Source organism: Theropithecus gelada, chromosome 19 (assembly GCF_003255815.1).
Source record: "Theropithecus gelada isolate Dixy chromosome 19, Tgel_1.0, whole genome shotgun sequence".
NCBI classification, from domain to species: Eukaryota; Metazoa; Chordata; class Mammalia; order Primates; family Cercopithecidae; genus Theropithecus; species Theropithecus gelada.
The window spans coordinates 36,178,462-36,204,815 of NC_037687.1; positions in this window are offsets into that span (position 1 = coordinate 36,178,462).

Genomic DNA, 26,354 nt, shown 5'->3' on the forward strand with positions numbered 1-26,354 from the left:
TTTAGTAGAGACGGGGTTTCACCGTGTTAGCCAGGATGGTCTCGATCTCCTGACCTTGTGATCCGCCCGTCTCGGCCTCCCAAAGTGCTGGGATTACAGGCTTGAGCCACCGCGCCCGGCCAATTTTTTGTATTTTTAATAGAGACAGGGGTTTCATCATGTTAGCCAGGCTGGTCTAAAACTCCTGACCTCAAGTAATCTGCCCGCCTCAGCCTCCCAGAGTGCTGGGATAAGAGGCGTGAGTCACTGCGCCCGGCGGGGGCGGTCTCTTTCAAGCACCCTAGAGCTACGCCATCTAATCTGTCTGGTGCATGGCCTGGAGTGGTTTCTTAGGTAGCCCTCTCTCCCACTGTCAGCCCCGGGTCACTGGGATTACAGGCGTGAGCCACCACGCCCAGCCACTTTCAGCAGAAAGCAAACGGTTCCTGGCATTGTGCCTATGGTGAGCTCCCCAGTGTCACCTCTCCGCTCAGTCCTCTGAGTTCAGTTCTAGATGCAGCGTTTGGTCTTATGCCCACCCTGGCTCCCAGACACTGTTGTCGGTATGTCCCCTCCAGGTTCCCCAGTTGAAGAGGCTTAACCTCCTCTAGCCCCAGAGGAAGGAGGACCACATCAGGTCCCTCTTTGAGGTTAAAACGTCAGAAAAAGGAAACTCAGACCACTTGGCATTGTGACATGTGATTCATTCAGATCTGGTTACAGCTGGGAGATTGAGCCCACACAGAAGAAGGGCTCTTCACCCCACCCAAGCCCCCTGCCGGGTCTTGGCCCACGGTAGGGGTGGAGGAGGCTGCCCTGAAAACCTTGGAAGCGGGTGTATTGGATCCTCAAGCCCCACCTTGGCTGCCCAGGATTTTGCTAGACCCCAAAGAGGGAGAACGAAAGAGGAGAAGTGGCTTGTCAGTGTGTGGTAGAAGAGACACATCCCTGGTGTCCGGGAACAGCCAGATGTTGGGGACCCCCTCGTTTGAAGAAGGAGGCTTAGTCTTTGAGGCCCCCTGATCTAAAGGAAAGAATGTGTAGCTATGGGGATGTCCCTAACGTCTTTAACCTGAGGAAGAAGAACAGCCCTCTTCTGAGAGAGGAGGTTTGGCCTTGGGGAAAGTGCTAATCAGAGGGGGGAGGTACAGCGCCCCCCCCTTAGCTGAGCAGAGGTCTGATCTCAGCAGGGGGTGAGTGGCCTTAGTCTGAGGGGGGAAGACACACCCTAGGCTGATGGAGGCATGGCCTTTGGGGCCCTGGTGGGAGGAAAGAGGACTTAGCCTTGAGTAAGCCCTGAGTCTGGAGCAAAAGGTCTGGCTTTGGGAAGCGCTAGTCTGAGGGAGGAAGATCACCCCTACTTCCTGAGTTCCTCACCAGAAGCTTCCAGGTCCGCGCATTGCCCCAGCAGAGGGGAGCCAGGGCACCATCTAGCAACGTGCCGAACAAGCAGGAGGAGGGGGCCTCCTGGACAGCAGGGTGGTCCAGGCGGGATTCCTTAGGACAGCGTCGCGGTCGCCAGGACTACCGCCAGAACCGGCAGGGTGGGCGCGCGGCGCCCGAGCGGCAGTGGGACTCTAGGACAGCGCGGCGGCCGGGGCTGCAGTGGCTGGACAGCCGATGTCTCGGGAGCACCGAGAGCCCGTGGGTCCAGTCCGGGGCGCTGCACAGGTCTCGGGAGCCGCAGCCGCGTACGCTCACGTTCCGGCCGCCTGCGGAGACGGAGACAGGGTGCAAGGAGGGGACGTGGGGGCGCGCTCAGGCAGAGTGCCTTGCACACTCAGTGTCCGCGAGCCCCTCGAGTCCATGTCCTTCGTGAAAGCTCATGAGGAATGTTCTTTTCCTTGAGCTGGAGGCTGGTCACCGCTGTCTCTCTCATTGTCACTCCTTCTACCTTACACGTATGTTACAGGTGTGTTTTCACTTGTGTGCAATGTTTGTTTCCTTTTTAAATTTTTTTTTTTTTTTTTTTTTTTTTTTTTTTTTTTTTAATGAGACAGGGTCTCACTCTGTCACCCAGGCGGGAGTGCAGTGGCACAGTCATGGCTCACTGCAGCCTCGACCTCCTGGGCTCTGGTGATCCTCCCACCCCAGCCTCCTGAGTAGCTGCGACTACAGGTTGTACCACCAGGCCCAGCTAATTATTTTGACAATTTTTGGTAGAGAGAGGGTCAGCCTCTGTTGCCCAGGCTGGTCTCAAACTTCCAGGCTCAAGCGATCCTGGCCTCCTAGAGTGCTGGGATTACAGGTGTGAGCCACCACACCTGGCCCAGAACATTTTAAATTACACACGCGTCTTACATTACATTTCTTTCAGACAGCACTGATACAGTTTACTGGATTATCTTATTCAATTCTCTCAACAGTCTTAGGACTTAGCCACTGTTGTTATTCCCCTGTTTTTTGTTGTTGTTTGTTTGTTTGTTTGTTTGAGACAGAGTCCTGTCGCCCAGGTTGGAGTGCAGTGGTGCGATCTCGATTCACCAAACCTCTGCCTCCCGGGTTCAAGCGATTCTCCTGCCTCAGCCTCCCAAGTAGCTGGGATTACAGGCATGTATCACCACGCCTGGCTAATTTTGTATTTTTAGTAGAGATGGGGTTTCTCCATGTTGGTCAGGCTGGTCTTGAACTCACGACCTCAGATGATCTGCTCGCCTCAGCCTCCCAAAGTGCTGGGATTACAGGTGTGAGCCACCACGCTCGGCCTCCCCTGTTTTTTTGTTGTTGTTGTTGTTGTCGTTGTTTTGTTTTGTTTTTGAGATGGAGTCTCGCTCTGTCGCCCAGGCTGGAGTGCAATGGCGTGATCTCAGCTCACTACAAGTTCCGCGTCCTGAGTTCACGCCATTATCCTGCCTCAGCCTCCCGAGTAGCTGGGGCTACAGGCACCTGCCACCATGCTGGGCCAATTTTTTGTATTTTTAGTAAGATGGGATTTCACCATGTTAGCCAGGATGGTTTCAATCTCCTGACCTCATGATCTGCCCACCTTGGCCTCCCAAAGTGCTGGGATTACCGGCATGAGCCACCGTGTCCGGCCCTCCCCTGTTTTTTAAAGAACTTGTTGCATACCAAGTTATCCCCTTTTACAGATGGAGAAATTGAGGCACAGAGAGGCAAAGTCACCTGGTCAAGGTCACCCAGGTCATAGGTGGTGGATTCAGGATTTGAACCCAGGCAGCCTGGCCCTAGGGTCCTGTTCTCATGCCCTTTACTCTGTCACCTCTCTCATAAGTTCACTTTGTCCTCACAACACTATTCAAGGTGTGTGTCTACCATCCCCAGTTACCAGAAGAGAAAACTGAGGCTCAAAGAGATAAAGTCCCTTGCCTTGAGCTACACAGAGTAAAGGATGGAGGGGAGACTCCAAACTCAAGCACACCAGTGTCCAAATCCAACGTGCTCAGGCTCACTCATGCATACACACATGTGCACACACCTACACACACACACATGCTGTCCCCATTACCTTCTTCACACACATACACACACACACACGTGCTGTCCCCATTACCTTCTTCAGACGTCAGGTCCAGCTGGACACACTCAGTTTCCCCACTGGGACACTGCATGTAGAAGGAAGAATTGCAGGGCTCCAAGGAGCTCCCAGGACATGTAGGACACAAGATCTCACTCAGGGTGTGTGAGGCCAGATAAGCTGCTGTGTAGAAGAGGATGAGGGTCAGTCAGAAGGAATCTCAGAACCTCCCGGAGCCCTTGGTGCACTCCTAGGCTCTACCACATTGTCACGACCTTAATATTGTCACGACCTTGACATTGTCATGACCTTGATGGGATTTCCTCCCAAGCTGGGGTCAGGGTGCCTGAGGGCAGCCTGGTTGTGGATGGGGGTTGAGTGATGTTCCTTCCTGCATTCCTTCCCCAACTTTGCCTCCAGAGTCACCCACCACCTCCGTGGCCACCCATCTGACTGCTTTCTGGTGACAGCATACCGAGAGGGGTGGGCTCCTGGCAGTTGCCTTGGCAACAGGTGGTGTTGACCCAGAAGCCAAAGCCAACGCCGTAGGTCAGGGCATAGATGGAGTTGCCAAATTTGCAGTCCTTGGAGGTCACACAGAAACCGTTTCTCCAGGAGACAGGGTTACCTTCTCCAAAGTCTGGAGAGAGATGGAGGCCAGGTTAGTGAGGAAAGGCAATCACAACCCACCACCCAACCGAACTCCCCAAATCTCTCTGGGTATTTCCCTGATGGCATTCACTCTGCCTGAGATCTCCCCATAATACATCCAAAGCTGGTCATTGTTCATTAAGACACATGAAGTTCAGGCTGGGGGCAATGGTTCACGCCTATAATCCTGGCACTTTGGGACAGGAGGATCACTTGAACCCAGGAGTTCAAGAACAGCCTGGCCAACATAGTAGGACCCCCGCCTCTACAAAAAAATAAAATAAAATTAGCCAGACATAGTGGTGCAGTCCCAGCTACTTGGGAGGCTGAGGTGGGAGGGTCGCTTGAGCCCAGGAGGTCAAGGCTGCAGTGATCCAAGTTTGCACCACTGCACTCCATCCTGGGTGACAGATTGAGACCTTGTCTCAAAACAACAACAACAATAAAAAATCACATAGTTCAGAAAGCCTTCCATGATCCCCTGCCTTCTCTCCTTAGGGTTCCAATTAATAGGGCGGCTCTGTACCTGGGAAGTCTCCCCACCCTGTCTATGAGCACCTCATGGGCTTAGTAAGAAACTTCTCTAAGATCCCAGAAATATCTAGAACTGGAGACTGGAACACCATCTTTATTATGCCTCTTTATGCTGTAAAAAGATAGCAAAGAGCTGATTTCAAGTTGAACTCCTCTTCCCATTTACAGAAGAGTCCACTTTTTCCTTCTGTGGGGGCAGAGTGACAGGAGCCTTAAGGGGGGCTGCCTGCCCAGAGTGTTGTAGTAGATACCAAGATGGCCACAACTGTATCCCCCATCCTGCATGCTCTTGTGCAACCTAACCTTGCCACTCTGTCATCAAGAGGTGGAATCTATTACCTCACCCCTTAAATCTGAGCTGGCCTTGGGATTTGCTCTGACAAATAGACTGTGGCAGAACTGACACTGTGACAGTTCTGGGTCTATCACTTAGAAGGCCTGGCTGTGGCCACACACAGTGGCTCACGCCTGTAATCCCAGCACTTTGGGAGGCCAAGGCGGGCAGAGCACGAGGTCAGGAGATCGAGACCATCCTGGCTAACAGTAAAGTTGAAACCCCATCTCTACTAAAAAAATACAAAAAATTAGCCGGGCGTGGTGGCGGGCGCCTGTAGTCCCAGCTACTCGGGAGGCTGAGGCAGGAGAATGGAGTGAACCCGGGAGGCGGAGCTTGCAGTGAGCAGAGATTGCGCCACTGCACTCCAGCCTGGGCGACAGAGCAAGACTCCGTCTCAAAAAAAAAAAAAAAAAAAAAAAAGAAGAAGAAGGCCTGGTTGTTCCCACTTCTTCCTTCTCAGAAGCCAGTCACCATACTGTAAGGAAGCTCAAGCTAGGAAACTGACTGGTGAGAGCTCAGAGGAGAGATCCTCTCCCCAGCTGTCTTGAACATTCCAGTTGCAGTCAAGCTCCCAGCTGAATGCAATCACATAAGTGACCTCAGCCTTTACCACTTAGAGCAGAACTGCCCAGCTGAGTCCAGTCAGCTGCAGAATTGTGAGAAATAACAAATACTTGTCTAATCTGAGAAGCTTATTTTGCCAATTGTGATTTTTTTTTAAATCACACAGTATAATATATACCCTCTTAACCTTTAAAAAAAAATAGAGATGGGGTCGCACTATGTTGCCCAGGTTGGTCTTGAACTTCTGGCCTCAAGTGATCCTCCTGCCTCAGACTCCCAAAGTGCTGGGATTACAGGCATAAACCATCATGTGTGGCTTTCTTAATAATTTTTTTTTTTTTGAGACGGAGTCTCACTCTGTCACCCAGGCTGGAGTGCAGTGGCATGATATTGGCTCACTGTGTCCTCCGCCTCCCACGTTCAAGCGATTCTCCTGCCTCAGCCTCGCAAGTAGCTGGGACTACAGGTGCATACTACCACACCCAGCTAATTTTTATATTTTTAGTAGAGATGGGGTTTCACCATGTTGGCCAGGCTGGCCTTGAACTCCTGACCTCAGATGATCCGCCTGCCTTGGCCTCCCAAAGTGCTGGGATTAAAGGTGTGAGCCACCATGCCCGGCTGGCCTTCTTAACAATTTTTAAGTGCACAATTCAGTAATGTTAACTATATTCACATTGTTGCGTGTAACAGATCTCTAGAACTCATTTTGCACAACTGAAACTGTACCCATCGAACAACTTCCATTTCCCCCTCCCACAACCTCTGGCAACCGCCATTCTATCTTCTGTTTCAATGATTTTGACTACTCTAGATAACTCAGTGAAATCATACAGTATTTGTCTTTTTATGACCGGTTAAGCCACTAAGTTCTGGCCAATTCGTTATTCAGCAGTAACTTAAACAACAATGGCAGTAGATTTTAAACTCACACCCTCCACTGCACCCCAGCCTCTGTCCTGCATGCCCAGGAAAAGGCTACAATGGCTGGAGCAAGGCAGCAAAGTGGGAGAGTGAGGATAGGTCTTGCTGTGCCCCAGGCCCCATTTCTGTCCCCATGGGCACTCACCTGTGATGCCCGCCATCTGAAGGCAGTAGTTATTATCCTCTGGGCACGGAAGTGGGCCACAGCTGTGGAGGTCTGAGCAGGTGAAGCAGATGGTGGTCTCAGCTTTGGCGTGTGTCACAGTTGCATGAGGACCTGGGGACAGAGGAAGATGAACCGGACGGAAGACAACCAGTGTGCATGCACGTGCATGGAGCTGAGTTTCTGGGCACATCAATATGTGCCCATGAGTGCGCAAAAGTGCCTTCGTGTGCGCACTTCTGCAAGAATGCCATTTGTGTGTGCAAGTTTGCAGGCCTGTTAAGTCTGTGTGCACATCTGGCTGTGCCTTCCTGTGTTGAATTATCTGTGTGTTTCTGAAACTGTCTGCAGGAGGGCAGGGATGTGTCCCACTTCTTCTGGTTGTTCCCACTTCTTCCTTCTCAGAAGCCAGTCACCATACTGTAAGGAAGCTCAAGCTAGGAAACTGACTGGTGAGAGCTCAGAGGAGAGTGTAGCTCTGCAGGACACTGTGTGAGTAAGTGTTTACCTGCATGTCTGTATAAACAAGGGTGTGTGTTTATGTGTATGTGTATAAAGCTGGTTTTAAGGGTATGTGTGTGTTTCTGTGGCTGGGTGTGTTTGTGTTTCCATCAAGGCGTGGGGGTATATATATATATAGATATGTTGGTGTACAGATGTGAACGCTCGTGGATGTTGGTAATGTATTTCAGCTTGCCTGTGTATATTTTGTGCTTTTGTATGCTTGTGGGTGCTTGTGCCTCTTTTCCACGTCATGTATATGAAAGCCTGTGTGTCCATGCATAGATATGTTCCGTGTCTGTGTCCACAGGGATCATGTGTGCAAAAATTCCGTGTCCCACATTTCTGTTGTCAGTCTTCCTATTTTGCCCTTTTTCTTTCCGTATTGTAAATTTTGAGCTCCTAAGTCAGCCTTTTTTCTTCATTGTGATAATTAATTAAATCTGCTGTAAATTACAGACTCACGCCTGTAATCCCAGCACTTTAGGAGGCTGAGGCGGACCAACATGGCAAAACACTGTCTCTACTAAAAATACAAAAAATACAAAAATTCACCAGGTGTGGTGGTGGGTACCTGTAATCCCAGCTACCTGGGAAGCTGAGGCAGGGAGAATAGCTTGAACCCAGGAGGCGGAGGTTGTAATGAACCAGGATCACACCATTGCACTCCAGCCTGACTGACAGAGTGAGACTCTGTCTCACAAAAAAAAAAAAAAAAAAAAAAAAAAAATCCACTGCTCAGTTTAAAAAAGGAAAACTCCTGGCAGCTGGAGATTTGAAGAAGCTAAGGTGAGAATGTTTCAGCTTTGCCTGAAAATTCAGTAAACACACTCTTTGATGAGCCTTTTTTTTTTTTTTTTTTTTTGAGACAATCTCGTTCTGTCACCCAGGCTGGGGTGCAATGACGCGATCTCGGCTCACTGCAAGCTCTACCTCCTGGGTTCACACCATTCTCCTGCCTCAGCCTCCTGAGTAACTGGGACTACCGCCGCCACGCCTGGCTAATTTTTTGTATTTTTAGTAGAGACGGGGTTTCATCGTGTTAGTCAGGATGGTCTTGATCTCTTGACCTCGTGATCCTCCCACCTCAGCCTCCCAAAGTGCTGGGATTACAGGCATGAGCCACCACGCCAGTAAACACACTCTCTTTTGCATCACAGAATGGTCCTTCAGCTTTGGCAACACAAGGAGGACCTAGCCTCTAAAAAAAAATTTAAAAATCAGCTGAGTGTAGCAGTGTGTGCCTGTGGTGCGAGCTGCTCAGGAGGCTGAGGCAGGAGGATCACTTAAGCTTAGAAAGTCAAGGCTGCAGCGAACCATGATCGTGCCACTGCACTCCAACCTGGGTAACAGAGGGCGACTCTGTCTCTAAACACACACACACACAGAATGGTCCTTTCTGGTGTAGTTTCTAACACAGTTTCCTCTATATCTCTGGAGCTGAGGGAAGGCAGCTCTATCCAGAGAAAATTGCCTTTCTCACCTCTAAAACATCTATCCCTCTGTTGAGTTGGTTGAATTGCTTAATAAACTGTGGCCCCAGTAAATACTATTTCAATTAGCATATCACTTTTGTGGAAGACAAAACTTCTTGTGAATGTTCTTTGTTAAGCCAAAATAAGACTATTGGCAAATCTGTCTTCTTTCACAAGCAAGGAAGTGAAGATAAGAGAGAAACCACCATCAAATTTTTCTTTTCTTCCTTTTTTTTTTTTTTTTTTTGAGAAGAAGTCTTGCCCTGTCACCCAGGCTGGAGTACAGTGATGCAATCTCAGCTCACTGTGACCTCTGCCTACCGAGCTCAAGCCATCCTCCTACCTCAGCCTCCCAAGTAGGTGAGACCACAGGCGCATGCCACCATGCCTGGCTTTGTTTTGTTGTTGCTGTTGTTGTTTTGTAGAGACGATGTTTTGCCATGCTGCCCAGGCTCAGATCCATTTAAACAGAGTGTGGATCTTTAATCTCATTCACATAATATGTTCACAGTATGTTCATGTTTAGAAATTTATGTACCTCTGCATATTTGTTTTGGGTGCTAGGATGTAAATGTGGATGTTCATGGATATGTGCCAATAGATGTTCTGCTTCTGAGTGTGTCAGGTGGGGTGTGTGTGTGTATGGGTAATTGTACTCATTGGGAGCATTATCATAGGGAATGTGGACACCCTGGGAACACATAGGTTTGAAAAGAGCATATGGGATCCAGGGAGGTAAGAAAGGCAGGGTTCAAAGCACCTGGCTGTGTAGGAGGAGTAAGGTAGTTGCATTCAGGCTTAGCAGTGAGATGAAATCCAGAGTCTTCTGGACCCAGGGTGGCATTCTTATGTAAGTTGCAGACCTCTGGTGTAGCACAGCCCTTCAGAATTTGGGGACCCCCTGCAGAAATGAGAGGAGATTGCAACAAGAGGCTCAGAGTCCAACCCTCCCACCTTGATGTCTATCTTTCGCTATCTGAAAGTTCCCATCTTAGTAGTTCTATATGATTCAGTTTCAAATCTACCTGGTCAGTTTTTACAACCTCTTGTTGCCTACTCACATTTGTGATTCTAAGTTTATTCCTTCAGACATATCATATACCGTTATGCTATGTTCTACAGCTGATAATTACAATAGCTGAGCTCCTCACAGGTCTGTATCTGTGATTTGTTATTTCTGCTATCACTCATGGTGGCTTGTTTCCTTGTGCCTTTCATGAACTATGATTGTCAGCTCATATTTGGTTGATATTCATCTGTGGGAATCCTGGGAGCTTTTCCCTGGAAAGGACTTGCTTTTGCTTCTACTGAGTGCCAGGAGGTGCTACTGACCAGGGATCATTTCGGCCTCTGTCCAAGGTCCCTAGCTTATGTGGGAACCTAAATTCCAGAAGCATGCTGCCAGCCCAAAACCTATTTACCTAAAGCAGGCTATTATCAGCATTTGCTCCCAGACCACTGTGCCTTCCATGTTTTCTCACTGCTCCCATTCTGATTTCTGTTCACATTTTTGTTTTGCTTAGGGACACGTGGAAATTTTCTTAACTTTCTGCAACCCGAAAAAGTGTGGAAAAGTATTTCTGTATAGGATCTTGTTCATCTGTAAACAGTGGCATACTAAGCAGGGGTAGGGAACGGGAGCAGTCCATCCTGGGAATAGGCTATAAGGGGTTTATTTTCTATAGAGAATTTTTTTTTTTTTTTTTTTTTTTTTTTGAGACAGAGTCTCACTATGTCACCTAGGCTGGAGTGCAGTGGCACAATCTCGGCTCACTCCTACCTGAGCCTCTCAAGTAGTTGAGATTACACGTGTGTGCCACCATACTCGGGTAATTTTTGTATCTTTAACAGAGACGGGGTTTCACCATGTTGGCCAGGTTATTCTCAAACTCCTGTTCTCAAGTGATCCACTTGCCTCAGTTTCCCAAAGTGCTGGGATTACAGGCATGAACCACCATGCCCAGCCTATAGAGAATTTTTTAAAATCATAAAACCAACTAAAAGATCAGTTTGCTTTTTATTATCACCATGTAGTACCAGCAATTCTAAACAATGTCAGTGATAAAATGCTCCTCCCCACCATGATGGGCCACCTCCTCTATTTCACTGTCTCTGTCCTCCACCTTCCCAGTATGCCACTGTTTGGAGCAAAAGACCTTTTAGAGGATCAAGTCCACCATACTGCCAAAAGCAGAAGCCCAAGCTACTGCTCTCGATTATTTGGTTGGCTTCATAATTAGTTTATCCTCTGGCTACTGTGGTTATATTATAAATCTTTTGCTGAAAAGTCCTCTTCTCCAACTGTTTGCAAATCATAGTGGTGATTTAAAAAATACCTCTGCAAATCTATGACACGTCAACAAGTGGGGTCCATGCCTCTTCCATCTTGAAACCAGATGGAACTTTTGTGACCATTTCAATCAATAAAGCAGAATAGAAGTCGCATTACGTGATTTCCAAGGCTGAGCCATAAAGACCAAGCTGCTATAACTTTGTTTGCTGAATGAAATCATTAGCAACCATGTAAAGAGCCTTGAGGTAGCCATGATGGGAGGAAGCTCAATCTAACCAATGTGGAGAGGCCACATAGAAAGGCCCTGTTTTTACATATATGCAAGAGGTGCTCAGAAAGCCCCTGGTTATTCCTGCCCCAGCAGTTCCAGCTCCTAACACCCTCTGACTACAACACGTGAGAGATCCTGAACTCTCTCCAAAGGAGCTCTTCCTGAATTCCCAACCCAAAGCGATTCTGCACCTGGCCCCAGAATAAGTTTTCAGGGGCTGCAAGGAGCGTTTGAGACCTGAGGCTGGGCACAATGGCTTACGCCTATAATCCCAGCACTTTGGGAGGCTGAGGCAGGTGGAAGGCTTGAGCCCAGGAGTTCCAGACCAGCCTGGGCAACACGGCAAAACTCCATCTCTACAAAATGCAAAAAAATTAGCCAGGTATGGTGGCACGTATCTGTAGCCGCAGCTACTGAGGAGGCTGAGGTGCGAGGATTGCTTGAGCCCAAGAGGCAAAGGTTGCAGTGAGCCAAGATTGTATCACTGCACTCCAGCCTGGGCGACAGAGCAAGACTGTCTAAAAAAAATTCATGCAGTTATAATCATACCTGGCATTTTATATTCTGAATAGCATGCCCACCTCTTAACTTGAACCTGGGGTTTTATTTTGCTGAGAGACACAATTTAGGAGGGAAATTAGACACAAATTAGGAAGCGGGAAATCCCACTCATTTGAAAGGATGGCTACCTCTCCCCATTGCTACATCTGCCAAGTACGAATTCCTTCTTAGAAGAAATAACCAAGCAACGAAAAGTGATCTTTTTCACCACCCAGGGACAGGTCTAGGTGACACCAGGGGCCCAGAATTTGAGGAGGCACGACTTTTCACGGTTGTGCAAGTAGAGGGCCATCCGTTAGAGTAAGCATCTCCTTAAATTTTGCACCCTGTGGCTGGGCACGAGGGCTCACACTTGTAATCCCAGAACTTTGGGAGGCCAAAGTATGTGGATTGTTTGAGGCCAGGAGTTTGAGACCAGCCTGGTCAACATGGGGAAACCCTGTATCTGCTAAAAATACAAAAAACTCAGCCTGGTGTGGTAGCATACGCTTGTAATCCCAGCTACTCAGGTGGCTGAGGGAGGAGAATTGCTTGAACCCAGGAGGCAGAGGTTGCAGTGAGCCAAGATCACACCACTGCACTCTAGCCTGGGCGACAGAGTGAGACTCTGTCAAAAAATTTAAAAAAAAAATTTTTTTTTGGCATCCTGGTCTCCTGGCTGGGCTCACCCTAGACTTGGGCCTGTCACCACTTGTGAGGTTTTATGTTCTGTTTGACTAGCCTTCAAGGGGAGCCCCTCTATTAAAGACAAAAAAAGAGGCTGGGCACAGTGATTCATGCCTGTAACCCCAGCACTTTGAGAGGCCCAGGCGGGCAGATCACTTAAGGTCAGGAGTTTGAGACCAGACTGGCCAACGTGGCAAAATCCCAACTCTACGAAAAATACAAAAATTAGCTGGATGTGATGGTGTACACCTGTAATCCCAGCTACTCATGAGGCTGAGCCACGAGAATCATTTGAACCAGGGAGGTGGAGTTTGCAGTAGGCCAAAATTGCGCCATTGTACTCCAGCCTGGGCAATAGAGCGAGACTCTGTCTCAAAAAAAGAAAAAAAGAGAAAAAAAAAGAGAGAGAGAGAGAGACAGAAAAGAGCTTGGAGTTCTCTTTAGCCTCCCAATATTCAATAAACATGGCAACAAAAGGAGTGTCTACCACGTGCCAGCTTAGGGGATGAACACCCTTTAAAATCTACATCACACCCATTCTCCAGATGAGAAAACTGAGGGTCTCCTTCTTGCCCCAATCAGTCAGACAAAAGGTTGTGAGGCAGGAAATTGAGGCCGGGTCCGCATCACACCCTACCCTGGTGTGTGAGCCCGAGGTCCCCCCAACAAACCTTGCTGGGGAAGGTTACTGCAGTTGTTTTCACAACAGGCTGTGCTGACCCAGAGACTTGCATGGGGGCCGTAGGTCAGGGCATAGACACCTTCTTGGCATTCTCCAGGGGCCACACATGACCCCTTCTCAATGAGAGTCCCATTTTCTAGGGATAGAGGTTGAGGAAGGGAGATTAGGGCCCCTGCTTTCCAAGCCCTCCAGGACCTCTGCCCACTCTATAGCAATCCCCATGGTCAATCCAGGGCCTCTTCTGCTGTTGAGCTCCCCTCTGCCCTTTACCCCAGCAGCACCAGGCTGAGCTATGAGGCAGGGCTGGCAATCTCCAGTCCCAGGATGCCTCATCCATGCCCCCCTTCCAACCACCGCCTTTGTCCATTCTCTCCACCCAGCCCCTGTCCAGTCCCCAGCCCGGTCCCCCACCCAGCTGCATCTGGCTAAACAAGCAGGAGTCCTGGGCAGAAGGAAAGTTATTTCAGTGCAGTTTCGCAGCAAAGAGCAGGCTGGACATGTCTTGGAGCTTCCTGCAAGGAAGAGAACAGCGATCAAACTCTGCAGTTTGAGAAGGACAAAGAACACAAACACACACACACACACACACACACTTCAAGAATAGGACTAGTCAGGCATGGTGGCTCATGCCTGTAATCCCAGCTACTCAGGAAGCTGAGGATGACTTGAGCCCAAAAGTTCAGGCTGCGGTGAGCTAAGATTGCACCACTGCCCTCCAGCCTGAGCAACAGAGTGAGATCCTGTCTCAAAAATAAAATAAAATAAAATAAAGAATAAAACTAAGGGCTGGCAGGGGAGGGCCATTGGGAGATCAACAACCTTCTTTGTTGTGAGGAGCGCGAATGGCATTCCAAGTCGATGAAACAATGCAGGCAAAGGTTTGGAGATGGGAATCACCCAATCTCTAAGTGGGGGCTGCTGGGTTTACAGTTTCAATTCAAGATCACACAGTGAGGTCCTGGCCAGGATCCAAACCACTGAATTCCCAACTCAGGCAAAGGTGGCAGAATTAGAGCCAAAGGGGAGACAAGCAGACGAGGTAAAAGAGTAACAGCAACTGCTCCTGGATAATCCAGCAGAGCTCACCCTCAAACAGAGCCATTGCCAGGCTGGCACTGTTCTGAACTCCTCAAACATGTGGATTCAACCAATGCCTCAACAACCCTCTGAGGCAGGGGCATTGTCACCACTTCACAGAAAAAATGAGGCAAGAGAGGTTATGTGGTTTGTCTGGAGTCACACAGCTAAGAAGTGGCAGAGTCAGGATTTGAACCCAGGCAACCTGGTTCCAGAACCAGGTTCTCAGCCGCCCTGTTCTTCTGCCTCTGCCAGACAGTGAGCCCAGTTGGAAGGACCTGGGGTCCAGACTCTGAAGCTGGACTCCCACCACCCCATGTGACCTTGAGCCGACCCTCTCCCTTTCTGATGGACCATGACTCGCTCACCTGCTGGGGCGGCCAGCGCTCCCAGGAGCACCAGAGCAGAGAGGAGCCAGAGCATGGTCCAGGCCGGAGAGGAGGACGCAGGACATAGGTGCCCTTGCCTTTTATTAGGGCCTTGGCCAGGGTAGCAGCCCCGGAAGAGGGAGAGCAAATAGGCCGGGAAGATAGCGGCCCCTCCCACCCTCCTGGCCACTGGGACACCCGGCAAGAGAGGGGACTGAAAGAGCATCGAGATGGGGAAACTGAGTCCTGAGAGGCATGTGGGGAAAGCCTGGGACTACTCAGTGAGGCCAGAGAAGGACAGGGGGACATATTATTATTATTATTACTACTATTAATAGGTTGTGTCCAGGCGCAGGGGCTCGTACCTGTAATCCTAGCATTCTGTGAGGCCAAGGTGGGAGGATTGCTTGAGCCCAGGAGTTAAAGACCAGCCTGAACAACATAGTGAGACCCAGCCTCTAAAAAAAAATTTAAAAATTAGCCAGGTGGGCCAGGCGCAGTGACTCATACCTGGAATCTTAGCATTTCGGGAGGCCAGGGTGGGCAGATCATTTGAGGCCAGGAGTTCGAGACCAGTCTAGCCAACATGACGAGACTCTGTCTCTACTTAAAAAAAAAAAAAATTAACCAGGCATGGTGGCACGCGCCTGTAGTCCTAGCTACTCGGGAGGCTGAGGCAGGAGAATCGCTTGAACCCGGGAGGCAGAGATTGCAGTGAGCTGACATCATGCCACTGCACTCCAGCCTGGGCGACAGAGCGAGACTGTCTCAAAAAAAAAAAAAAGCATTTGAAGCCCCAAATCTTTCTCTCTCAGGTCCCGTATACTGGTTCTTAACCCTTCTCTTTCTTTCTTTTCTGATGTCTTTCCCCACTAACACCCCTTCCCCTTCTGCTTCATAACCTCAACCTATAAAAACTTATCCCCTTAAAACCAGGCTGTCTGACGACACTGAGGTCCTCAAATTTCTTATGTCTCTGGAACTAAAGCTGAACTCCATGCTATATCCAAGGCATTTCCTGAAGTTACTGAAGAGCCCCATCATTTTGCCGATAAATTTAACTTCACAGTTCAGGCTTACCCATCCAGCTTCTCTGATTTTTACCAACTTGTTTTGCATACTTGCGGGAGAAGGCTGGGCCCGACACTGGATGGCAAAAGCCGATTAGGGCCGGGTGCGGTGGCTCACAACTGTAATCCCAGCGCGTTAGGAGGCCAAGGCAGGCGGATCACAAGGTCAAGAGATTGAGACCATCATGGCCAACATGGTGAAACCCTGTCTCTACTAAAAATACAAAAAATTAGCTGGGTGTGGTGGTGCGTGCCTGTGGTCCCAGCTTCTCGGGAGGCTGAGGCAGGAGAATCACTGGAACCCAGGAGGCGGAGGTTTCAGTGAGCCAAGATTGCGCCACTGCACTCCAGCCTGGGTGACAGAGTGGGACTCTGTCTCAAAAAAATAATAAAAATAAAAATTAGCCAGGCATGGTGGTGTACACCTACAGTCCCAGCTACTCGGGAGGCTAAGGTGGGAGAATTGCCTGAGCCCAGGAATTAGAGGTTGCAGTGAGCTATGATGTCGCCAGTGCACTCCAGCTTTGGTGACAGTGAGACTCTGCTCTAAAAAAGAAATAATAATAATAATATAAAATAATAATGGGTTGCCTCATCACTCATTATAGACGTTAGCTCACAAAATCCTTATAGTAATCCTACCAGCCATTATCATTAACCCCAGGAAGGATACTCAAAATATTTGACCACCTGTCAATATAGCCAGGGTATTGGCAGTAACAATTCTGGCCAATTGCTAGAGTATCATCCTGGTGGCCACCAGGGACCCAGTCTTTCCCTCATCTTTCTAGAACATGAGGATGTCTGGGAGGACCCAGAGATGCCATCAGGGCACTCAAGGCCTCCAGACAGGGGAATTTTATCGACCAAATCTGGACATACCTCAATATTTTAACAACCAGTACAAATGAAACCAGCCCTGGGGTTCCCTCTTTTACAAAGAAAGGAACCAGGGCTCAGAGCAGTCAAGGCCTTGTCCAGGGGCATGCAATAAGAAAATCAGCACAACCAGGATTTGAACCCAAACGTCTCTGGCTTGAGCACAGGGCAGGTACCAAGAGGGAAATTGATCTGCCCTCTCTGGATAAGACCTGTGTCGCTCTTGTCCTGCCTCTCCCTGGGCCACCTTGATTTTCACACTTGTTCAATGGGAATAAGATCAATTTCAACCACTCCGTGAGGGGCCTTCCAGCCTGGTGCCTGGCAAGTCCACCCTTCATGGGCTTTGACACCCCACCTGCTCCTCCTATGAGGTGCAACTCTGGGGATGTCCCTTCCCCTATTTCAGGCCTCAGTGTGCTCATCTGCTAAATGGGTGTAGCCCAGGGCCTGGATTGCTGTAAGTTGTAAGTGCCCTCCGTTTTTTTTTGGAGATAGAGTCTCACTCTGATGCCCAGGGTGGAGTGCAGTAGCACGATCTCAGCTCACCGCAACCTCCACCTCCCAGGTTCAAGTGATTCTCCTGCCTCAGCCTCCCAAGTAGCTGGGATTACAGGTGCCCACCACCATGCCCAGACAAATTTTTTATTTTTTAAAGTAGAGACAGGGTTTCACCATGTTGGTGGTCTCCAACTCCTGACCTCAAGTGATCCTCCTGCCTTGGCCTCCTAAAGTGCTGGGATTACAGGCTTGAGCCATGGTGCCCAGCCTGCCTCTTTACTAATGCTAAATGGTGGCTCTGTTAGGATTGGAGGTATTTGTAGTAGTGATGCTTGGGCTTTAAGGAAACCGCACACCGGTCCAGAGGAGTGATGAATGCTTTGGAACCAGACAATCCGAGTTCAAATTCCAGTTCTGCCACTTCCAAGCTAAGTGGCCTTGGGCAAGACATTTTACCTACTGGGCCTCAGTTTCCTCATTTGTAAAACAGGGCAACTAGGAGGACCTCCATCGAAGGGCTGCTGTGAGGATTGAGTTGATTTATGTAGAGCACTTAGAACAGTGGGCAGTAACTGCTGCTGTCATTGTGGTCGTCGTCATCATCATCATTATTTAGCAACAAAAATAAGGCTGCTAAGGGGCAAGTTGAGGTTGACCTCCGCTCTTGGCTCAGAGGAGAGATCCCAAGCAAGAGAAAGGACAAGTTCAAGGTCACCCACAGGCCTGCCAGGCTTCCCAGAATCCCAGGTGGGGCCCCTGAATCAGGGTGTACGATCAAGGAGGTGACTCTGGAAGGTGCCAAGCCTAGGAAGGAAAGATAGCAGCCTGGGGATGGGGAGGTGGCTTTTCTCGATGGGGTGCTGGGGCGGGGAGAAGTCTGTGGTCTTGGCTCATATCCTTCCCAGGTAAACCCAGAACCCTTTGGTGCAGGAGAGGTGAGAAGACGGGACAGTGAGTCCCCCAGCGAGTCTGGAGTGTGGATAGGAGGGAGCAGCACCTGGCACTTCATGACTAGGGGAAGCCAGTCTCTCTAGATGCTATCATCACTGATAACTCGGGTTGGGTGACAGGCCAGGAGCTGCACAAACACGAGGCTAGTGGACTGAAGAATGAAGAGCAGGCACGCAGGGAAGGGACACTTCCCTGCACTTCACTTGAAATGTGGAGGCAAGGGGGCATCAGACGAGTTGTTTTGTTTTTTATTTTTTGTTTTGAGACAGAGTTTAGCTCTGTCACCCAGGCTGGAGTGCAGTGGCACAATCTCTGCTCACTGCAGCCTCAACTTCCCATGCGCAAGCAATCCTCCCACCTCAGCCTCCTGAGTAGCTGGGACTACAAGCACAAACCACCACACCCGGCTAATTTTTTTACTTTTTGTAGAGACAGGGTCTTCCTGTGTTGCCTAAGCAGGTCTCAAACTCATGGGCTCAAGTAATCCTCCCACCTTGGCCTCCCAAAGTGTAAGGATTACAGGCATGAGCCACCACGCCCAGCACCGAAAAGTTATTTAATGCATATACTCTAAAAGCAAATATAGACATATGCCCTTCTCCTTTTTCTTTTCTTTCTTTTTTTTGTTTTTTAATATTTATTTATTTATTTATTTATTTATTTATTTATTTTTGAGACAGACTCTCGCTCTGTCACTCAGGCTACAGTGCCGTGGTGCCGTCTCAGCTAATTGCAACCTCCGCCTCCCGGGTTCAAGCGATTCTCCTTCCTTAGCCTCCCGAGTAGCTGGGATTACAGGCGCCTGCCACCATGCCCGACTAATTTTTGTATTTTCAGTAGAGACGGGGTTTTGCCTTGTTGGCCAGGGCAGGCCCCTCTCCTTTAATGCACAGTGGGGTATTCTCCGCACTGTTCTGCCCTAGATTTTTGAACTTGGCAATAATGTAACCTGAATTGCATGAAGAGTTTCCTCTTTCTTTTCTCCACTGGATAAATGCACCTCTTGTAGCATTAGTATGCTCCCATTTGACATCACAAACTATGCTGCAACGAAGAGCCCTGTGCCCATATCATTTCATACATGCATCAAGTTCCTGGACGCAGTGAGCGGTTTTGCAAAATGACGCAGGTTTTGCCACATTTGTGATTTTGAGAGCGATTGCAAAATTACCTCTCACAGGGCTATACCAGTTTACACCCCTAGGAGCAACAGTGGGGAGTATCTGTTTTCCCACAGCCTCATCAACTCCATGCATTATCAAACCGTTTTATTTTTGCCAGGTGAAAAGGTGTGTGGTCTAATACAAGTGGCCATGAGTTCTGTGCAGCTCCTTCCATCAAGAGAGAGCGTCGATCCTCCTCCTCTCAAATCTGAGCTGGTGTTGTAACTTGGTTTGGTCAATAGAATGAGATATGTTGACGTTCCATGAGTTCTGAGCCTGGGCCTTGAGTTCCTGGCTTCAAGAACTTGCAGCTTTGGTGGGAGGCAATGGCTCACCTCTGTAATCCCAGTGCTTTGGCAGGCTGTGGTAGGAGGATCACTTGAGCCCAGGAGTTCAAGACCAGTGTAGACAACACAGTGAGACCCCATCTCTAAAAAAGAATAATTAGGCCAGGTGCAGTGGCTCACGCCTGTAATCCCAACATTTTGGGAGGCTGAGGTGAGTGGATTATTTAAGGTCAGGAGTTCGAGACCAGCCTGGCCAACATGGTGAAACCTCACCTCCACTAAAAATACAAAAATTATCTGGTCATGATGGCGGGCGCTTATAATCACAGCTACTCAGGAGGCTGAGGCAGGAGAATCACTTGAACCCGGGAAGCGGAGGTTGCAGTGAGCCGAGATCACGCCACTGCACTCCAGTCTGGGCCACAGAGCAAGACTGTGTCCAAAAATAATAATGATAATAATAATTAATAATTAGGCCGGGTGCAGTGGCTCACCCCTGTAATCCCAGCACTTTGGGAGCCGAGGCAGATGAATTGCTTGAGCTCAGGAAGTCAAGACCAGCCTGGACAACATGGCAAGACCCCGTCTCTACTGAAAATACAAACAAATAGCCAGACATGGTGGTGCGCACCTGTAGTCGCAGCTATTCCGGAGGTTGAGGTGGGAGAATTGCTTGAGCCCAGGGCATAGAGGTTGCAGTGAGCCGACATCTCACCACTACACTCCAGCCTGGGTGACATTAGAGAGAGATCCTGTCTCAAAAAAACAACAAAAAAATAAAGAAAATTAATAATGAGCTTTAAAAATTTAAACAAAAAGAACTTGCCACTGCTGTTCTCACTTTCTTGCTGCTGGGAACTCTTTTGACACTGGATGAAGTAGCCCAGGCTTACCTTTTGCAGGGTAAGAAGCCTTGAGGAGAGAGGCTCCCAGCACCCCCAACATCGCAGTTGAGAGTCTAGATGTATGAATAAGACCATCTGTCAAACTGAATGCCTACAAACAGTAGACATTTGTTTCTCACAGTGCTGGAGGCTGGGAAGTCCAAGGTCAAGGCACCAGCAGATTTGGTGTCTGGCAAGATCCCGCTCTCTGGTTCATGGAAGGCATTTTCTTGCTGCATCCTCATCTGTTAGAAGGGACAAAACAGATCTCTGGGGTCTCTCTTATTGACTAATTTTTTTTTTAGAGCATAGTCTCACTCTGTCACCCACACTGGAGTGCGGTGGCACGATCATAGCGCATTGCAGTCTTGAACCCCCGGGCTCAAGAAATCCACCTGCCTCAACCTCCTGAGTAGCTGGGAAGGTAAGCATGTCCTACCATACCTGGCTAACCTTTTTTTGTTTTGTAGAGACAAAGTCTCCCTTCATTGCCCAGGCTCGTCTGGAACTCCTGGGCTCAAGCGATCCCCCTGCCTCCGCCTCCCAAAGTGCTGGGATTACAGGCGTGAGCCACTGTGCCCGTCTAGTGTCATTTTTATAGGGGTCATTTGTGCTTCTTTTCCTGTCCTCTATTATTATTATTATTATTATTATTTTGGGACGATGTCTCACTTTGTCCCCCAGGATGGAGTGCAGTGGTACGATCTTGGCTCACTGCTACCTCTGCCTCCCGGGTTCAAGCAATTCTCTTGCCTCAGCCTCCCGAGTAGCTTGGACCACAGGCCCACGCCACCACGCCCAGCTAATTTTTTGTATTTTAGTAGAGACAGGGTTTCACGGTGTCGCACAGGCTAGTCTCGAACTGCTGAGCTCAGGCAATCCACCCATCTTGGCCTCCCAAAGTGCTGGGATTACAGGCGTGAGCCCCTGTGCTCAGCTCAGTTGATTCATAGAAGCTCTGTTAGCCTCCTGTGGCCGCTGTAATAAAGGACTACAGACTGGGTGGGTCAGAACGACAAATGTATTGTCTCACAGTCTGGAGTCCAGAAGTCCAGATCAAGGTGTCAGCAGGGCCATAAACCCATAGAGGAATCCTTCCTCGCTCTTCCCAGCAGCAGTGGCTTTCTGGCAATCTTTGGCGGTCCTTGGCTTGCAGCTGCCTAGCTCCAGTCTCTTCCTTTGTGTTTACATGGCATTATTCCTGTGTCTGTCTGTCGTCACAGGGCTGCCTTCTTTTTTTCTGTTTGTTTGTTTGTTTGTTTGTTTTTGAGACGGAGTCTCGCTCTGTCACCCAGGCTGGAGTGCAGTGGCCGGATCTCAGCTCACTGCAAGCTCCACCTCCCGGGTTCGCGCCATTCTCCTGCCTCAGCCTCCCGAGTAGCTGGGACTACAGGCGCCCGCCACCTCGCCCAGCTAAGTTTTTGTATTTTTAGTAGAGACGGGGTTTCACTGTGTTAGCCAGGATGGTCTCGATCTCCTGACCTCGTGATCCGCCCGTCTCGGCCTCCCAAAGTGCTGGGATTACAGGCTTGAGCCACCGCGCCCGGCCTTGTTTGTTTTTTTGTTTTGTTTTGTTTTGTTTTTGAGACGGAGTCTCACTCTGTCGCCCAGGCTGGAGTGCAGTGGCACAATCTCGGCTCACTGCAGCCTCTGCCTGATGGGTTCTAGCGATTCTCCTGCCTCAGCCTCCCAAGTAGCTGGGACTACAGGTGCACGTCACCACACCTGGCTAATTTTTGTATTTTTAGTACAGCCGGGATTTCATCATATTGGCCAGGCTGGTCTCAAACTCCTGACCTCAGGTGATGCACCCACCTCAGCCTCCCAAAGTGCTGGGATTATAGGCGTGAGCCACCACACCCGGCCTTGAGCCACATTCTTATAAGGACACCAGTCATAGTGATTTGTGGCCCAACCTACTCCAGTATGACTGCATCTTAACTAATTATATCTGCAACAGCCCTATTTCCAAATAAGGTCACATTCTGAGTACTGGGGGTTAGGACTTCCACCTATCTTTCTCTGGTGTGGAGAGGAAGCATTTCAACCCATAACAGGAGCTCCTTATATATTCAGAATATTAGGCCTTGAATTGCAAAGATTATTTCTGCTATTGCATCTAGGCGGTGGAATAAAAGAGCTGCAAGGTGCTAGAGGCAAGAAAAGCATTTTTCTTCACACAAACTCAGCGAATATTATTCCTCTGGTCCCCTCTTCTCTCCAAGTCACCCCTAATCCCATGATGCCAGAGAGAGGCATAGCAAAGAAGGCTGCTGAGGGATGAGATGGAAAGGGGCAGGGGGGGAGCTGGGAGCGAACGGGATGAAACTTCTATTAATAGCTCCTAGACTTTGCCTCCGCCACTCCAGGGCAGCACCCCTCAGCATGGTGGGTGTACATGTAGGAAGTAGAGCCAGACTGCAGGGGATTCAAATCCTGACACTATACTTAGCAAGTCAGTTTATCTTATTTTATTTATTGATTGATTGATTTTTGAGACAGAGTCTCGCCCTGTTATCTAGGCTGGAGTGCAGTGGTGTGTTCTCGGCTCACTGCAGCCTTCATCTCCTGGGTTCAAGTGATTCTCATGTCTCAGCCTCCCAAGTAGCTGGGATTACAGGCACCTGCCACCATACCGGGCTGATTTTCATTTATTTTTTTAAGTAGAGATGGGGTTTCACCGTGTTGGCCAGGCTGATCTTGTAATCCTGACCTCAAGTGATCCCTCCGCCTCAGCCTCCCAAAGTTCTGGGTTTACAAACATGAGGCACCTGGCCTAACAAGTCAGTTTAGAAGCCAGATGTGGTAGCTCAAGCCTATTAATTCCAACACTTTGGGAAGCCAACACTGGAGGATTGATGGAGGTCACGAGTTCAAGACCAGCCTGGGCAGCATAGTGAGACTCCCTGTCTCTATTGAAAAAAGAAAAAAAAGATTTAAATCAGCCAGGGGGCTGGGCATGATGGTTCTCGCTTGTAATCCCAGCACTTTGGGAGGCCAAGGTGGGTGGATCAACAGAGGTCAGGAGTTCAAGACCAGCCTGGCCAACATGGTGAAACCCTGTCTCTACTAAAATACAAAAATTAGCCGGGCATGGTGACAGGTGCCTGTAATCCCAGCTACTAAGGAGGCTGAGGCAGGAGAATCACTTGAACCTGGGATGCGGAGGTTGCAGTGAGCCAAGATCACGCCACTGTGCCCCAGCCTGGGCAGAAGAGCCAGAATTCGTCTCAAACAAACAAAAAAGCTCTCTAAAATCAGCCAGGCTTGGTCACTTGGGCCTGTAGTTCCAGTTACTCAGGAGACTGAGGCAGGAGGATCACTTGAGACCAGGAGCTGGAGGCCACAGTCAGCTATGATCTTGCCGCTGCACTCCAGCCTAGGCAACAGAGCAAGACCCTGTCTCAAAAAATAAAAAATATCAGCTCAATTCAGGCAAGTGAGTTCACCTCTTATATTGGTGTCCTATTTTGCTGTAACAAATTAGCGTAGATCTAGTGGCTTAAAACAACAGAAATTGATTCTCTTACAGACTGGAGGTCAGAAGTACAAAATGTGTCTCGTAATCAAAATCAAGGTGTCAGCAGAGCAGTGCTCTGGTCAAGAGATGTTCGGGGTGAGTTATTTCCTTGTTGTTTTCCAGCAGGAGCTGTATTTCTTATATTTCTCGGTTCTTGGCCCTTTCTCCTTCGTCAAAGCTCGCAACAAATAACCTTCTCCCTCCCACCCTGTTTTTCCTCTGCTTCTCTCCCATGACTTACTTCTCTCCTGTCTATAGTCAAATGTCCCTGTCCCTCCTTCTAGGGGCACTTCTGATTACACTTAGGGCCCAACTGGATAATTAGGAAAATGTTCCTGATTAAGTTCCTTAACTTAATAATACCTGCAAAGACCCTTTTTTCCTATAAGGTAACACCCATAGGCTCTGGGGCTTAGGACCTGCATATTTTGGGGGACCATTTTTCAGCCCACCACACATCTCTAATCCTTAGTTTCCGTGTGCGTGTGTATATGTGTGTACGAAATAGGATATTTACAGATTCACCAATAATATAGATAATACTCTCAGAACAGTACCCACTGTAACACAAACACAATAAACTTGAAATGGGGAGAAACTCATTTAAAGTCTGCTGTTTTAGGCCGGGCGCCGTGGCTCATGCCTGTAATCCCAGCACTTCGGGAGGTCGAGGTGGGCAGATCGCTTGAGCTCAGGAGTTCAAGACCAGCCTGGACAACATGGTGAAATGTCAACTCTACAAAAAGTACAAAAATTAGCCAGGCGTGGTAGTGCACACCTGTTGTCCCACCTGCTTGGGAGGCTGAGGTGGGAGGATGGCTTGAGCCCGGGAGGCGGAGGTTGCAGTGAGCTGAGATCTCAGCACTGCACTCCAGCGTGGACGATAAAGCAAGACCTTATCTCAAAAAAATAAAAAGTCTTCCCTTTGGACCTCAGTTTCTCCGCCTGGAAAACGGGGGAAGACGGTTATTGGACTCAAGGGTTTACCAGCTCTTCCACTCCCTAGGGAGGCCCTGAGTGGAGAGGTTCCCTGCATCTAAGAGGTGGCCAGGCCGGGATCTGAAAGCCACATCAGTGTGGCCTGTTAGGCGTCCCAGAAAGGGGAGGTTATGGGCAATGGCCCTTTCCCTACCATCAGCCCAGTCACCCCCCCATCCCCCACCCCTGCTCCCCTACCAGAGAAGGACGCTCCCAGTGGCCAGGTCAGAGGGTAGTCACTTCATCATGGCAGGTGGCAAGAGGATGAAGGAGCCCCAAACAGATGCACACACACACACGCATGCATACACACTCACACTCACACACATGCACACACATGCACATATGCACACACGCACACGCACAAGAGAGTAGCACTCTTGTGTGGGATATTGATTTCACGGAGGATGGTGAACAAGAAACCACTAACTGAGGGGGGTACTCGTAGTGACAAGAATTTGTTTAATGTAAATGCCCTATGTTCGACGAACACATGTGCACACACGCGCATGCATGTACACTCACACACACACGCACGCGCACACACACAGTGTCCCTGTATCACTGTGTCTATTTTGTGCTCTCTGAAGGCAACTGTGTGTTGTTTTCTCTAACTCCTGTCAGTCTCTTATCTTCTCTCTCTCCCTGCTTGCCCACTTTTCTTTCTCCTGTCCTTGTCGTTCGGTTGCTGTTTTCTGTCTCTCTCTCTCCCCGCACACCCCCATCTCAGATTTCCCCCGAACCAGTCTGTCTGTGGGTCTCTTCTCTCTCCCTCTGCCTCCTTTCCCCACCTCCATCTCTATCCCCAGCTCTCTCTGTCTCTCCCTCTCTTTGCCTCCAACTCTCTCACCTTCTCTGTCTCTGCCTGAAATTCTCCTCTCCACAGGCTGGGGAAGCCCCCGAAACCCATGGGCCTCACCCATGACCCCGCAGGCAGGCAAGAGCTGGGTGAGGCCCAGGTGAGTCATGAGGAGGAAGGAGCCAACATCCCTGCAGTGTTTCTGGAGAGTGTCCATGTCCTGATCCCTGCATTTCCCTTCCCTTTACACGTCAGCAGAACCTTACAGGTGTGTGTGTCACTTGAGGGAGAGATAGAGAGAAAGAATCAGAAATAGAAACAGAAACAACGACGCAGAAAGAGAAAGAGAGCCATGGAGAAAGACAGAGAAAAGGGAGAAGCAGAGATAGAAAGACATGAAGAGAGAGACAAACAGATACAGAGATTGAGGTACAGACAGAGAAAGTGATAGAGTTGGAGAGACAGAGATAGGCATTGAGAGAGATAAAGAGGGACAGAGAAAAAGAAAAAGGACAAGACAGAGAGATAGAAAAAGACAAAGACAGACACAGGAAAAGACAGATTTCAGGAGGCGAGGGCAGTGATGAGTGGGCTCTGAAATACCTCTTATTAACTAAAGAGGAAATTGGTTGAGCATGGTGGCTCACACCTGTAATCCCACCACTTTGGGAGGCCAAGGCAGGAGGATCACTTGAACTCAGCAGTTCAAGACCAGCCTGGGCAACAGACCAAGACCCCATCTCTACAAAAAACACGAAATATGAAAAAATAGCCAGGCATGGTGGTGCACACCCCTAGGTC